This window comes from Schistocerca americana, chromosome 4 (genome assembly GCF_021461395.2).
Source record: "Schistocerca americana isolate TAMUIC-IGC-003095 chromosome 4, iqSchAmer2.1, whole genome shotgun sequence".
Taxonomy (NCBI): Eukaryota; Metazoa; Arthropoda; class Insecta; order Orthoptera; family Acrididae; genus Schistocerca; species Schistocerca americana.
The window spans coordinates 408,327,205-408,341,373 of NC_060122.1; positions in this window are offsets into that span (position 1 = coordinate 408,327,205).

The window sequence follows — 14,169 nt, forward strand, 5'->3', positions numbered from 1 at the left end:
CAAACTTATGCACTATTATCAGTTTTCCTCAGCTATCTGGATCACCGATGTGTGGCGTAAGTAGAGAACCATCCCATGGTGGAGGCGGTTCATTTTAAAAACGTGTTTAGTATATCGCCTACTTGTACGTTTCTTCGCTAAAATTTCCACAGTAAATTGCTGATGAGCTAGTGAACTAAGCTCAGAACTGGGCGACAACGCAATACTGTGAGAGTAGAAGCACCTGCCTGCAGAAGACGAGGGCAGGGGTGGGAACGGGACTACAAAGGAACGTAACACAGAGCACCGTCTGTCCAGTTGGAGTTCTTGCACGATGATTAAGCCAAGCAGGTTCCGTCACAACTCCTACCGCCGTTTTGTGCGTAAATTACTTGCTGCAAAAAGAGTGTGCAACAACTCATTTGATTTGCAGGTGCACCTCAGTCATGCCTGAAGGAACATATACTAACCTGGGCATACTTATCACTTGCGAAAGGGGAAAATTATTGTGACTGCAAGACACCCCTAGCACCCAGAAGACTGAGGGTGGGGTAAGAAAGGGTGGTACGAAGAGCAGTCAAATCAAAATCCTCCACGAGACCACGGAATGGTTCCATTCAAAAGTGATCATCGCACGCTTTAATCATTCAAAAGTATTCACTCCACGCGTTAAAACATACACTGAGTGACCAAAAGAACCCTGACACCTCCAAAACCATACGATTTTCATATTAGGTGCATTGTGTTGCCACATACTGCCAGGTACTTCATAACAGCGACCTCAGTAGGCGTTATACATCGTGAGAGATCATAATGGGGCGCTCTGCGGAACTCACGGTGTTCGAGCGTGGTCAAGTGATTGGGTGTCACTTGTGTCATAATTCTGTACGCGAGGTTTCCAGACTCATAAACATCCATAGGTCCACTGTTCCAGATGTGATAGTGAAGTAGAAACGTGGAGGGACACATACAGCACAAAAGTATACAGGCAGACATCGTCTGTTGACTGACGATACCGCCGACAGCTGAAGAGGGTCGTAATGTGTAATAGGCAGACATTTATCCAGACCATCTCACAGGAATTCCGGACTGCATCAGGATCCATTGCAAGTACGATGACAGCTAGGCGGGAGGTGAGGAAACTTGTATTTTATGGTAGAACGGCTGCTCATAAGCCACACATCACGGAGGTAAATGCCGAACGACGCTTCGTTTTTGGTGTAAGGAGTGTAAACATTGGACGATTGAACAGTGGAAAAACGTTCTGTGGAGTGACGAATCACGGTACACAAAGCGGCGATCCGATGGCAGGGTGTGAGTATGGGGAATGCCCGGTGAACGTCATCTGCCAGTCTGTGTAGTGCCAACAGTAAAAAACTGAGGCGGTGGTGTTGTGGTGTGGTCGTATTTTTCATGAAGAGGCTTGCACTCCTTGTTGTTTTGCTTGGCGCTGTCACAGCACAGGCCTACATTGATGTTTTAAGCATCTTCTTGCTTCTCACCGTTGAAGAGCAATTCGGTGATGGCGATTATATCTATCAACACGATCGAGCACCTGTTCATAATGCACAGCCTATGCGGAGTAGTTACACGACATTAACATGCCTTTAATACTCCCAGTTCATAGTGTCCATAGTGTCCGTTGGACACTATGAGCCGGCAGTATACCCGTGGACTGTTCGACCTACAAATACGCCGGGAGAAACTGAAGAATCACATGCCTGTAATAGACTAGCCTGCACACAGTCCTGACCTGAATCCTATAGAACACCTTTAGAATCTTTGGGAACGCCGACTTCGTGCCAGGCCTCACCGACCGACATCAGTGCAGCACTCCGTGAAGAATGGGTTGCCATTCCGAAAGAAACCTTCCAGCACCTAACTGAACATACGCCTGCGCGAATGGAAGCTGTCATCAAGACTAAGGGTGGGCCGACACCATATTAAATTCCAGCATTACCGATGGAGGGTACCACGAACTTGTAAGTCATTTTCAGCCAGGTATTGATCGTGTCTCCCAATGGAATAAATGTCTTAGTGGTTGGTTGCCTTTGAATGGAACCATACCCTAGTCCCGTTATGGCTGTGCTCGGTTTTCACTTGGCTGCATAATCTAGGGATCTCCGGAGCAATATCAGCCAAATTTGGTATACACACGACTAATTTTACATCGCTTTTATTAACTCGCTCACTTATCTGTCTGTCCATCTGTTAGAGACAAATTTGAAAATGCAAAACGTGGGATGCATGCAATAGCGAATAGTTAGAAGGTGGAGGTTCGAATCCTCCCTCGGGCATGGGTGTGTGTGTGTGTGTGTGTGTGTTTGTCCTTAGGATAATTTAGGTTAAGAAGTGTGTAAGCTTAGGGACTGATGACCTTAGCAGTTAAGACCCGTAAGACTTCACACACGATTGAACATTTGAACTGCCTTTTGAGTTAGAAGGTGAACTATTTATGCATCAATTATGAATTACGTGCACTCCACGTTTTCCGTTATAAACCCTACAAATATCTTCAGAGTTATTAAAAATTTATAATCACATATTTTCGGAACCATATATGTGAGGTTAGGAATCTGTATTGTCCTAGGAGACATTAATTTGCTGTTTTTAGTCCGATATAAGAACGTGCAACATCAAAAGTTTCTTTTTATTTAAATAGTTACTACTCACACATATTATTTTTTTTCACCGGTACGTCATATCTCTCGCATTTATTAATCAAAATTAATGATTGACATATCATTTTCAAGATTTCGTTCACCACCAACGATAAAAAAATACGCAATTAATTTATAGTTCTTGTTCTCGGTAAGAAACTTTACTTGGAAAGCTCTTTTGTTAATTCAATGTGGAAGGTGCCATCTATTGACACACTTTTAACTTACAAGCACGACAGCTGTTGCAGTCGCTTAGATTCTTTACGCAAACCGAGTCTATGATGTGATTTCGGTCACACACATCGATGTAAAGAATTTAGAAAGCGTCATCTACTGATAATCTAATGATATTATCATCATCAAAAGCGCTTGAAATGTTTGCTTTCCGTAAGCAAGCGTTGTGTGCTCCGCGTGTAAAATGAACTACATCAACGTTAATCATCATAGGGAAGTACCGTTCACTTTAATGACTTAATTTATTTTAGTTCGTCCTTACGTTCCAGCGCTTTCGACGTTACGTTACATGTCTCCTAAAGTTAGTATCATTAACCTACATATTTATTTTTATAACTTAATTCTGCATCACTTTACTGTGTTCGCAACGTTAGATTACACTTCTCCTAACCTCAGCTTTTTATAATTACGATAGTCTTATCACCAAAATATTCAATGCTACGTAAATCAGTAAACAAAATGTTTCGTAATTTTATTCAGCTTCGATTCTATGTCGGAAAAATGAAGATTGCGCAACAGTTAATCAATGTTTCGTTTCAAATATAGTACTTGGAGAGGCAATGGTTTACCTCAGTTCTGAATCTGTGAAATTTGAAGAAATAAACAACGTTCAATTCTACCTCGTAGAAATTTTGGTCTATTTAAATGTCACGTTTACCAACTCACCAGTTGCTTTCAGAGGAATATACTATTACGATGTTAATCTGAAATCTCCGATGGTACTCTGACATTAGTTAATGTTACAGGAGTGGCCGCGAGGTTTGAGACGCCATGTCACGGATTGCGCTGCCCCTCCCGCCGGAGGATCGAGTCCTTCCTTGGGCATGGGTGTGTGTGTTGTCCTTAGAGTAAGTTAATTTAAGTCGTGTGTCGGTCTAAGGACCGATGACCTCAGCAGTTTGGTCCCTTAGGAATTCACACCTATTCCAACATTTTGTTGTAGAATTAGTGGTAACTCACTTAGGCCAGTACATTATTACTGCTAAATTCATGGACTCCAATAATAGTGCTTATACCTGCATTAACCTTACACCTTCTGCTTAAGTCATCTTTGGTGTTAGCAGAAGAGCCAACACCGCGTTACTAGTGGAGGCCGAAAAGCACGCGTTTTAGCTCACGCAGGAAGGAAGAACTATACTGACGTGAGGTCTGGAACATGACAAGGAATGAGAATTCATGAAGCGGACGTAGTTAGTTTGATACTTTACTTTAATCCATTAATGATGAACGTCGCTCTTCACGGTGCATGATTCACAATATTATCTGTTCAGAATACATTCTTGAAGTAATTATAGTAACTGAATATGGCGCCTTGCTAGATCGTAGAAAATGACGTAGCTGAAGGCTATGCTAAACTGTCGTCTCTGCAAATGAGAGCGTTTGTAGACAGTGAACCATCGCTAGCAAAGTCGGCTGTACAACTGGGGCGAGTGCTAGGGAGTCTCTCTAGACTAGACCTGCCTTGTGGCGACGCTCGGTCTGCAATCACTGATAGTGGCGACACGCGGGTCCGACGTATACGAACGGACCGCGGCCGATTTAAAGGCTACCACCTAGCAAGTGTGGTGTCTGGTGGTGACACCACATCATCCATTATCAAGTTATAAGACAATAAATGCCAATAAAGATATCCTTCGCTATGGTCGTTGACAATGCATCACCTGAAACACTTCAAAGGGCGGTTTGTATTTACCAGAACGTGTTGTTTTGTATGGACATACGTGGCTTATACAGGACTTCACACTTTCAGTGAACTGTTATCATTCTTTTCAAAGAAGTTTTAAATTACAGAGAAGTTTCAAAAAATAAAATTTATCTGACAAAGATAATTTCCATTTGACCAACATTTGTTACTACTGTTCAAAGTATAATACCTTTTATTGGTAAATTGTTACATTTACTTATTTCTCCAAGACTATGTTATCTATCGGCGGCTCATCAGGATAGAAAATGTTGAAATGTGTGCGAAATCTTAAGGGACTTAACTGCTAAGGCCATCAGTCCCTACGCTTACACACTACTTAACCTAAATTATCCTAAGGACAAACACACACATACATGCCCGAGGGAGCACTCGAACCTCCGCCGGGACCAGCCGCACAGTCCATGACTGTAGCGCTCCAGACCGCTCGGTTAATGCCGCGCGGCCATCAGGATAGACTGCAAACTATTTGCACGGGTCAGTTAGTATAATTTACCTTAATTTTATCCATTTCTGTCTGTGTTTCTTCCGTAACTGTACTACTTTCGTAAAATAAGGAATAACCGCCTTCAGTCAGAATAGAGATTTTATTTCGATCTACGATGCATTTCGAGTCCTGGGCTCTGACCTTCAGGTGCTTTGACCGTCTACATCGAATCCTGCCTCGGGCATGGATGGGTGCGATGTCCTTAGGTTAGTTAGTTTTAAGTAGTTCTAAGTTCTAGGGGACTGATGACCTTCGAAGTTAAGTCCCATAGTGCTCAGAGCCATTTGAACCATTTGTATCGTATACTGCAATAGAATCACGGTTGTGACTGAAGGTGGTTGTTCCTTATTTTACTAAAGATTCACTTATTCTGGTGACAGAAAGACCGGTAGAATGAAAAGGAGTCCGGTAACTCCACAGTCAGTGGGCATAATAGGAAAATTGTAACAGCCAGAATAACGGATCCACTTACTTAATTTGTAACTCTGCTAAATATTGATGAACACTACAGTTGCACTATGTACTGTAGGCGTAAATTCCAGTACACCTCAGCGTACAAGTCTCTCTACGAAGTACAGGTCGGTACTTCGTTGCCCACACTTCGCCGGCCGGACTACGAGGCTTGTGTAACTTTGGCGTCTCAGATGAGTACAGCCAAGCCCCTGCCGTGCCATCACCGAACAACAAGAAGAGCAACAACAAGTGACGAAGGCGGCTACAGGTCGGGAGAGCTCGCACCTACGGCAGCGTTCATCAGACGGCTCCATTGGAGGAATTGGCGGCCTCGGCGCGTGACGGCAGCGTTCGCGACGGACGGCCGGCCGCCATGAATAATGTAACAGGGCGGACCGGTGGATGGCGTCTGAGGCGGGCGGGCGCGGGCGCTGCCCCCCCGCGGCAACGAGTCGCAGCTGGTAACACCAGCGCAGCACAGTGAGGCGCGCCTCGCGCTAATGTCGCCAATTAAAGCGCGCTATTTCCATACGCGGCACGCCGATACAATTGGGGCAGCGAGGCCTTGTTAAGCAGCCGATGACGGTGGCCGCTGCTACGCTAGGGATGGCGGTTATAACTGAAACAATGGGTTTTCGCTTATACCGGTTTTTATATTAAAAATAATACCAGTTTTTATACTAAAAATAAAACAGTCGCGCTAGCAAAATTATTTTTATTTAAAAATCACGCATTTCACGGTGGTTAGGGAACATCAGATTATCTAAAAGGAAAAGGGGGCTAATTAAATAACAATCCAGTAAACACTACAACGTCTGCTTCTAAGCCGTGACAAAAATTTAATTAAAACCATAAGCAACTCTCACGTAAAACTATCAAATGAAGCTCATTGCGCCGAGCTACCAAAGCTGTACGTCAGCCACATACACATACACTATTGGCCATTAAAATTGCTACACCAAGAAGAAATGCAGATGATAAACGGGTATTCATTGGACAAATATATTATACTAGAACTGACATGTGATTACATTTTCACGCAATTTGGATGTATAGATCCTGAGAAATCAGTACCCAGAACAACTACCTCTGGCCGTAACAACGGCCTTTATACGGCTGGGGAATTGAGTCAAACAGAGCTTGTGTGGCGTGTACAGGTACAGCTGCCCATGCAGCTTCAACACGAGTAGTTCATCAAGAGTAGTGACTGGCGTATTGTGACGAGCCAGTTGCTCGGCCACCATTGACCAGCCGTTTTCAGTTGGCGAGAGATCTGGAGAATGTGCTGGCCACGGCAGCAGTCGAACATTTTCTGTATCCAGAAAGGCCCGTACAGGACCTGCAACATGCGGTCGTGCATTATTCTGCTGAATTGTAGGGTTTCGCAGGGATCGAATGAAGCGTAGAGCCACTGTTCAAAGTGCCGTCAATGCGAACAAGAGGTGACCGAGACGTGTAACCAATAGCACCCCATACCATCAAGCCGGGTGACACGCAAGTATGGCGATGACGAATACACGCTTCCAGTGTGTGTTCACCGCGATGTCACCAAACACGGATGGGACCATCATGATGCAGTAAACAGAACCTGGATTCAACCGAAAAAATGACGTTTTGCTATTCGTGTACCCAGGTTCGTCGTTAAGTACACCATCGCAGGTGCCCCTGTCTGTGATGCAGCGTCAAGGGTAACCGCAGCCACGGTCTCCGAGCTGATAGTCCATGCTGCTGCGAACGTCGTCGAACTGTTCGTGAAGATGGTTGCAAACGTCCCCATCTGTTGACTCAGGGATCGAGACGTGGCTGCACGATCCGTTAGAGCCATGCGGATAAGATGTTTGTCATCTCGACTGCTAGTTATACGAGGTCGTTGGAAACCAGCACGGCGTTCCGTATTACCCTCCTGAGCCCACCGATTCCATATTCTGCTAACAGTCATTGGATCTCGACCAACGCGAGCAGCAATATCACGACACGATAACCCGCAATCCCGATAGGCTGCAATCCGACCTTTATCAAAGTCGGAAACGTGATGGTACGCATTTCTCCTCCTTACACTAGGCATCGCAACAACGTTTCACTGCCCGCATCTCGTGGTCGTGCGGTAGCGTTCTCGCTTCCCACGCCCGGGTTCCCGGGTTCGATTCCCGGCGGGGTCAGGGACTTTCTCTGCCTCGTGATGGCTGGGTGTTGTGTGATGTCCTTAGGTTAGTTAGGTTTAAGTAGTTCTAAGTTCTAGGGGACTGATGACCTAAGATGTTAAGTCCCATAGTGCTCAGAGCCATTTGAACCATTTTGAACGTTTCACCAGGCAACTCCGGTAAACTGCTGTTTGTGTATGAGAAATCAGTTGGAAACTTTCCTCATGTCAGCACGTTGTAGGTGTCGCCACCGGCGCCAACGTTGTGTGAATGCTCTGAAAAGCTAATCATTTGCATATCACAACATCTTGTTTCTGTCGGTTAAATTTCGCGTCTGTAGCACGTAATCTTCGTGGTGTAGCAATTTTAATGGCAAGTAGTCTATTTAATGAGGCTTCTTTTTCCTTTCAGATAATCTGATGATGCCTAAAGACAGCGAAATGTATTATTCGTAAATAAAAATAACTTTGGAACAGTGATTGTTTTATTATCAATAAAACCAAGAAAACTGGTTGCTGTATCAATCAGCCAAGGATGGAATGGAACGAATTATACTTTTTTTTGTCATGTACAGTTTAACCTGACTATTAAAATAGCTCAAAGTAACCGGTTTTGACACAATCTATTTACCGCTTTGTGTCCGCCTGCTTAGCTGGGTGGTAACGTGCTTGCCTCCCGTGCAGTGGGGGCGGGTTCCATTCCCGGCCAGATTGGAGATTTTCTCCTCTTGTGGACTGGGTGTTGTGTCGTCCTTATTTTCACTTTATCCTGATCATCGGCGCGCAAGTCACGCAGAGTGGCGTCGACTGAAATAAGACTTGCATTTAGCGGCCGAACTAACCCGGACGGGGTCTCCCGTCCAACAATGCTATTCGTTCATTTCCATTTTTTTTTTTTTTTTTTGTTTCTCATTGCTGTTATTTCCAGTAATAAAGGTAGACATCGAACTAGCAGGATTTTACATTACACGTTTCAAGTTACTCATAAATTGAAATACAGAATAAAAAAGAGTAATAAAAGCAAACTTAGACTATCCTTCGTTCGCTGCTTTTCTCAAAAGGTAATTAGGGGTTGAATGCTACAAAAAGCTTGCCAGTATTCTCCTATTAATTCTAATTTTTTTTTAATCTCTGCTCAAAAATCATGGCCGGCCGGAGTGGCCGTGCGGTTCTAGGCGCTACACTCTGGAACCGCTTGACCGCTACGGTCGCAGGTTCGAATCCTGCCTCAGGCATGGATGTGTGTGATGTCCTTAGGTTAGTTAGGTTTAAGTAGTTCTAAGTTCTAGGGGACTGACGACCACAGCAGTTAAGTCCCATAGTGCTCAGAGCCATTTGAACCATTTTTCAAAAATCATGTTATAGTCGAGGATCGTACCACTATTTGGATATTATGAACAGCAAATGCTACAGCATGAAAACTGTGATTTTCAAATCATTGAGTTAGTCAAAATGATGTTTCCAAAATTCCGAGAACTATGTCAAGATAAGTATATACGTATTATGAAATGCAAATGAACAGTTACAGAGCATACAGAAATCTGTATATTGACTATCTGGATGATTTGACAATCGGTCCCGGCCCAAAACTAGTCACAACTAATTACAAAAAGTAAAATTTGCAACTTTGGCGGGTTTCCCGTTGTACCGTTTATCTGCAATTATTCCAGCATGCTGGAAATTCGTCAGTTTTTCGTGTTAACTTGTCCCTTCTCAAGGGCTACAAGAAAATAAAGGCATACTATGTAGGCACAAGCAGTAGATCAGCTACTTTCTATTTTTATTGTAAACTACGAATGAATTGGTAAGCTTTTAACTTGTTACTATTGCCTTTACTTCCTTTTTCTTTTATTATTCCACAGAAATGACTACCAAGTAATAAACTTTAGTGCAAATTTGTAGCGTTCTTTTTCTTTAAACATTACGAATGAAAAACACATTTTTTAGTGAAATATATGGGTGTTTGAACGCAATTAATGTTTTACTAACAAAATCAAAAATGCGCTTTCAAGACTTCAGATGAGTATTTGAAATTGTAGGCAAAGTATAACATCTGTCAGGAATAATTACATAACATTAGTTAAAATTTCATTAATGAATTAATTAATTGGCCAATATTTACTGTCAAGACTAATGACAGAGCTCGTTTGTAATGTGTTGATCTACAAGTTGACTCCTTTTATCAGAAATCATATCGTTCACAAGCTATAACAATCCCTCAGAAGCCAAAGGACGTCCTACCAAAACCATTGTTTTCTTTAAAAAAAGGGTTTTATTTGAAACCCAAAAATTAAGCATCATTGCTATGACAAATTCATATGCCAGTCTTATACCCGGTTATTAGTGAAAAATACATGTATCAGTTATAACTGAGACTACACAGATACCGAAAAATAATGGTTATTCAGAATTAAAATACCGTTATCGGTTTTAACAGGTCGGTTTTTCCCATCCCCATGCTGCACGCGCCGGACGCAGCCATGTAGCTGCAGCAATGTATCGTGCGAGAATAACAGCGCTTTCTGCCCAGCAAGAATATCTTCTCTCAGTAGTTATATATTAGGGATAATCAGAAAAATTTGATGATCACATTGGAAAAATAAAGTTCCGTAACGTATGTTTTGTTTGTTTGCAGGTGCAGTCCTGGTTTACACTAGAATCCCTGCCCCACGTTACCGTAGGACGCCGCCGCCGGCTGAAGTGGCCGTGCGGTTAAAGGCGCTGCAGTCTGGAACCGCAAGACCGCTACGGTCGCAGGTTCGAAACATGCCTCGGGCATGGATGTGTGTGATGTCCTTAGGTTAGTTAGGTTTAACTAGTTCTAAGTTCTAGGGGACTAATGACCTCAGCAGTTGAGTCCCATAGTGCTCAGAGCCACTCGTAGGACGCCGCTGAGGGTAGTACAACAGAATGGTGCAGCTCATTCGCCACACTTCGTGTCATTTTAAAGGTTGTGGTGTGTCCAAATAATGATCACCTATATATTTGTGTACAAATGGCTCTGAGCACTATGGGACTTAACATCTATGGTCATCAGTCCCCTAGAACTTAGAACTACTTAAACCTAACTAACCTAAGGACATCACACAACACCCAGTCATCACGAGGCAGAGAAAATCCCTCACCCCGCCGGGAATCGAACCCGGGAACTCGGGCGCGGGATATATTTGTGTACACCTCGTTACTGTAAGGGGCGGCCAAAAAGTTCCGGTTTCAAGGCCGTACGGTCCAATCGAACAAAATGTTCGTTAACATTCAGACGCTGCACATCCTCCTCAGACAGGAATCGTAGACCCTTCAAGACCTTTTTTAAGGGAAAGAAGGAGGAATAATCGCATGGAAAGGGATAAGGACTGTAGTGCGTAACTTCTGCTTTACGCATATTGAAAGGTGGCTACACTGAGCCACAGCGCCAGAGATTGCGCCAAAGAGTATTATTCAGCCGCCTCCACTGGCAGTGCTTGGGGAGAACTCGTAGTAGTCAGTGCTTGTTGAGATGTGCTAGTGAAAAGTGCTTGCTGAGATGTCGTAGTGAAGAGTGCTTGTCGAGATGTGGCAGTAGTCAGTTCTTGTTGAGATGTGGTACTAGCGAGTCGGTGTGGAGATATATTGTAATGATTAGAGTGCTTTTCGTCAATATATGAAGGAAAAAGAAAAAAAAAATTTTCCTTTTCTTTTTATTATCTCAATGTCTTAAATAATGCATCATTCAATAATAATGCATCAGTCAACAAAGCATCTGGCTTGTGTTCTTGTATTAGAGTGTAATTCTGCTTTCCTTACGCAATTATAGTATTTCTATTTTTAATTACTTCAGTATAAATGATATTTGAAATTTATTGTCTTATTGAAGAAGAACCGTGCCAGATGTGTACGTTGAGTCATACTTCCACACACAGAACAGCTACACTTGTGTTTTGGTTTCGTAGGTTTTATAGTTGCTGCGGACTTAATTAATTAATTGTGTTAACGAAAATTTTCATTTCATTCTTTGTTGTTGTTCTATGTAGTCAGATTGCGTACTAAAACTAGTCAGGGCCAACCGTTTACGAGACACAGCGTAATTGGACATACAGCTACGAAAAATAAAAATGATTTTCAAATTTAATAATTAAGCCCCCACGCAATATTAGTGGTATGGGAACGTGCGTTATCGCCACGCGGCGTAGCCGCGTGGATTTGTCATGGTCCGTGAGGCCCCCTCGTCGGAGGTTCGAGTCCTCCTTCGGGTATGGGTGTGTTGATGTCCGTAGCGTAAGTTAGCTTAAGTTATGTTAAGTAGTGTGTAGGTTTAGGGACCGATGACCTCAGTAATTTGTTCCCATAAGACCTTACCACAAATTTCCAAATTTCCCATGCGTAACATGAAGCAGCAGCACCCCTTGAAGCACCATTCCACACCAGTGGTTTTAGACAGGCGTGCTGCCTCATACACATTCTTCATTTTCCGATGGATGTCTGCCGTTGCTTGTCCTTCGGCACGTTGGGCCTGTTTGGCCGCATTTGGTAAGCGGACATATATTAATTATGTGAGGGGTCTTCTTTAAAATTTAGACCCCATTCCCCTTGGTGCGATTTTGTGAGATGTGGTAAACGCCCCCTCCTCACTACCTTAACCCCCCCCCCCCAACCGTCACGTGAAGTTTGCTCTACAGTTGAGTAAAAACCACGTCTGTCTTCAACAATGACTAAAATACTTTAGTAAAACCATGTGTAATGCATTCAGTTCAATTCAGAGAGACCACAAAGATTGATGCGCGCTTTAATATTGTCTATACTGGAGATTAATTAGATAAAACATAATTTTATCCGTTACAATAATACGAATAATAGTGCATTCTCCAAATTAAAAAGTTAATGCGAGATATTCTTTGACCCACACCCTATCACCCACTCCTCCAAATGCGACTTGGTGAGATTTTGCCAGACACCCCCATTCTGAGCTCACGTAATTAATGGAGATCCCCTAATAACGGCCGGCCGCGGTGGTCTCGCTGTTAAGGCGCTCAGTCCGGAACCGCGCGACTGCTACGGTCGCAGGTTCGAATCCTGCCTCGGGCATGGATGTGTGTGATGTCCTTAGGTTAGTTAGGTTTAAGTAGTTCTAAGTTTTAGGGGACTGATGACCACAGAAGTTACGTCCCATAGCGCTCAGAGCCATTTGAACCATTTTTGAACCCTAATAACGTCGCCATAATTTACGTCACCGCATTTACCGCACGCACATTAGAAACACGCGAATGCCACACTAATCTCTTATCTATATGTCGGTGTTTATATTCCGGCATCGGAGTCGCGCCAAGTTGGATATATGCTGCAGCAATGCTCTCAAACGGAATACTTTTGATCGTCCCTTGTACTGATACTGAATATGGACTATTTCTGCACGTCTAATTCAATCTGTAAGATATTAGACTGCTTTACTAAAACAGTGAATCATCCAGAAGACGTGGTCGGATGCCACTGTAGCTTTGTACAGACTCACAACATCGGCAGGTATGTAAGTGATTAGAACTGCAATTTTCTATGACTGCTGGAATGGCTGTCAGAATGCATTAGTGTTGTTCGTGGTTAGTGTTGCTAACACGCCTGGTACGGTGTCTAATGGACGCGAATACCGTCAGATGTTGAGCGCCTACTTTGAAGGGCGAGGAGATGCCGCGCACGCCAGTCAGGTAGCGTTATCAGCACCTGACAGTTTGAAAGACGCCTCGTTGTAGGTCTCCATTTTGCCAGCTGGTTGAACCATGCAATACCCACATTTGTGGGGCATTTAGAAGTGATAGTGGCTCGATGTTGGACTCCAAGGGAAACTGGGTTCAGGGATACTCGCTGTCAGAGTTCCAATCGATTACACCTGCCGGCCGAGGTGGCCGAGCGGTTCTAGGTGCTACAGTCAGGAACCGTGCGACCGCTGCAGTCGCAGGTTCGAATCCTGCCTCGGGCATGGATGTGTATGATGTCCTTAGGTTAGTTAGGTTTAAGTAGTTCTAAGTTCTAGGGGACTGATGACCTCAGGAATTAAGTCCCATAGTGCTCAGAGCCATTTGCACCATTTTTTTTATTACATCTGACCACGACGAAAGATGATCACCATATTGGGTACCAAAAGCAAGTAGTAGACTGCCTGCAACGTTGTGTGTATCAATGACGGAGTGTAGCACCATGTTTACTTCGGAACTGTAGTCCGATGCCTAGGTTCCCATTAACAGTACAACACCTGTAGCCGCATTTGGAGTGGTAAGGCGACCGGGAAGCATAGACTGCTAATGAATCCGTAATTTTCCAAGACCACCATTCGCAAATGCGTGTATCACTTTCAATAAACCTCTATCCCATTTAAATTATAATTACCCATATCGATAACATTATTAATCCCATGGCATTTAGCTATACAGTTATTCACTTATAAATCATTTCGCTACCCTGCCTACATTCTAAAGACCTAAGAGCTAGTTCTTTAATAAATGCAGCAAAGCGTTGGTGTACGACCGACCGCCACGACACTGAACTG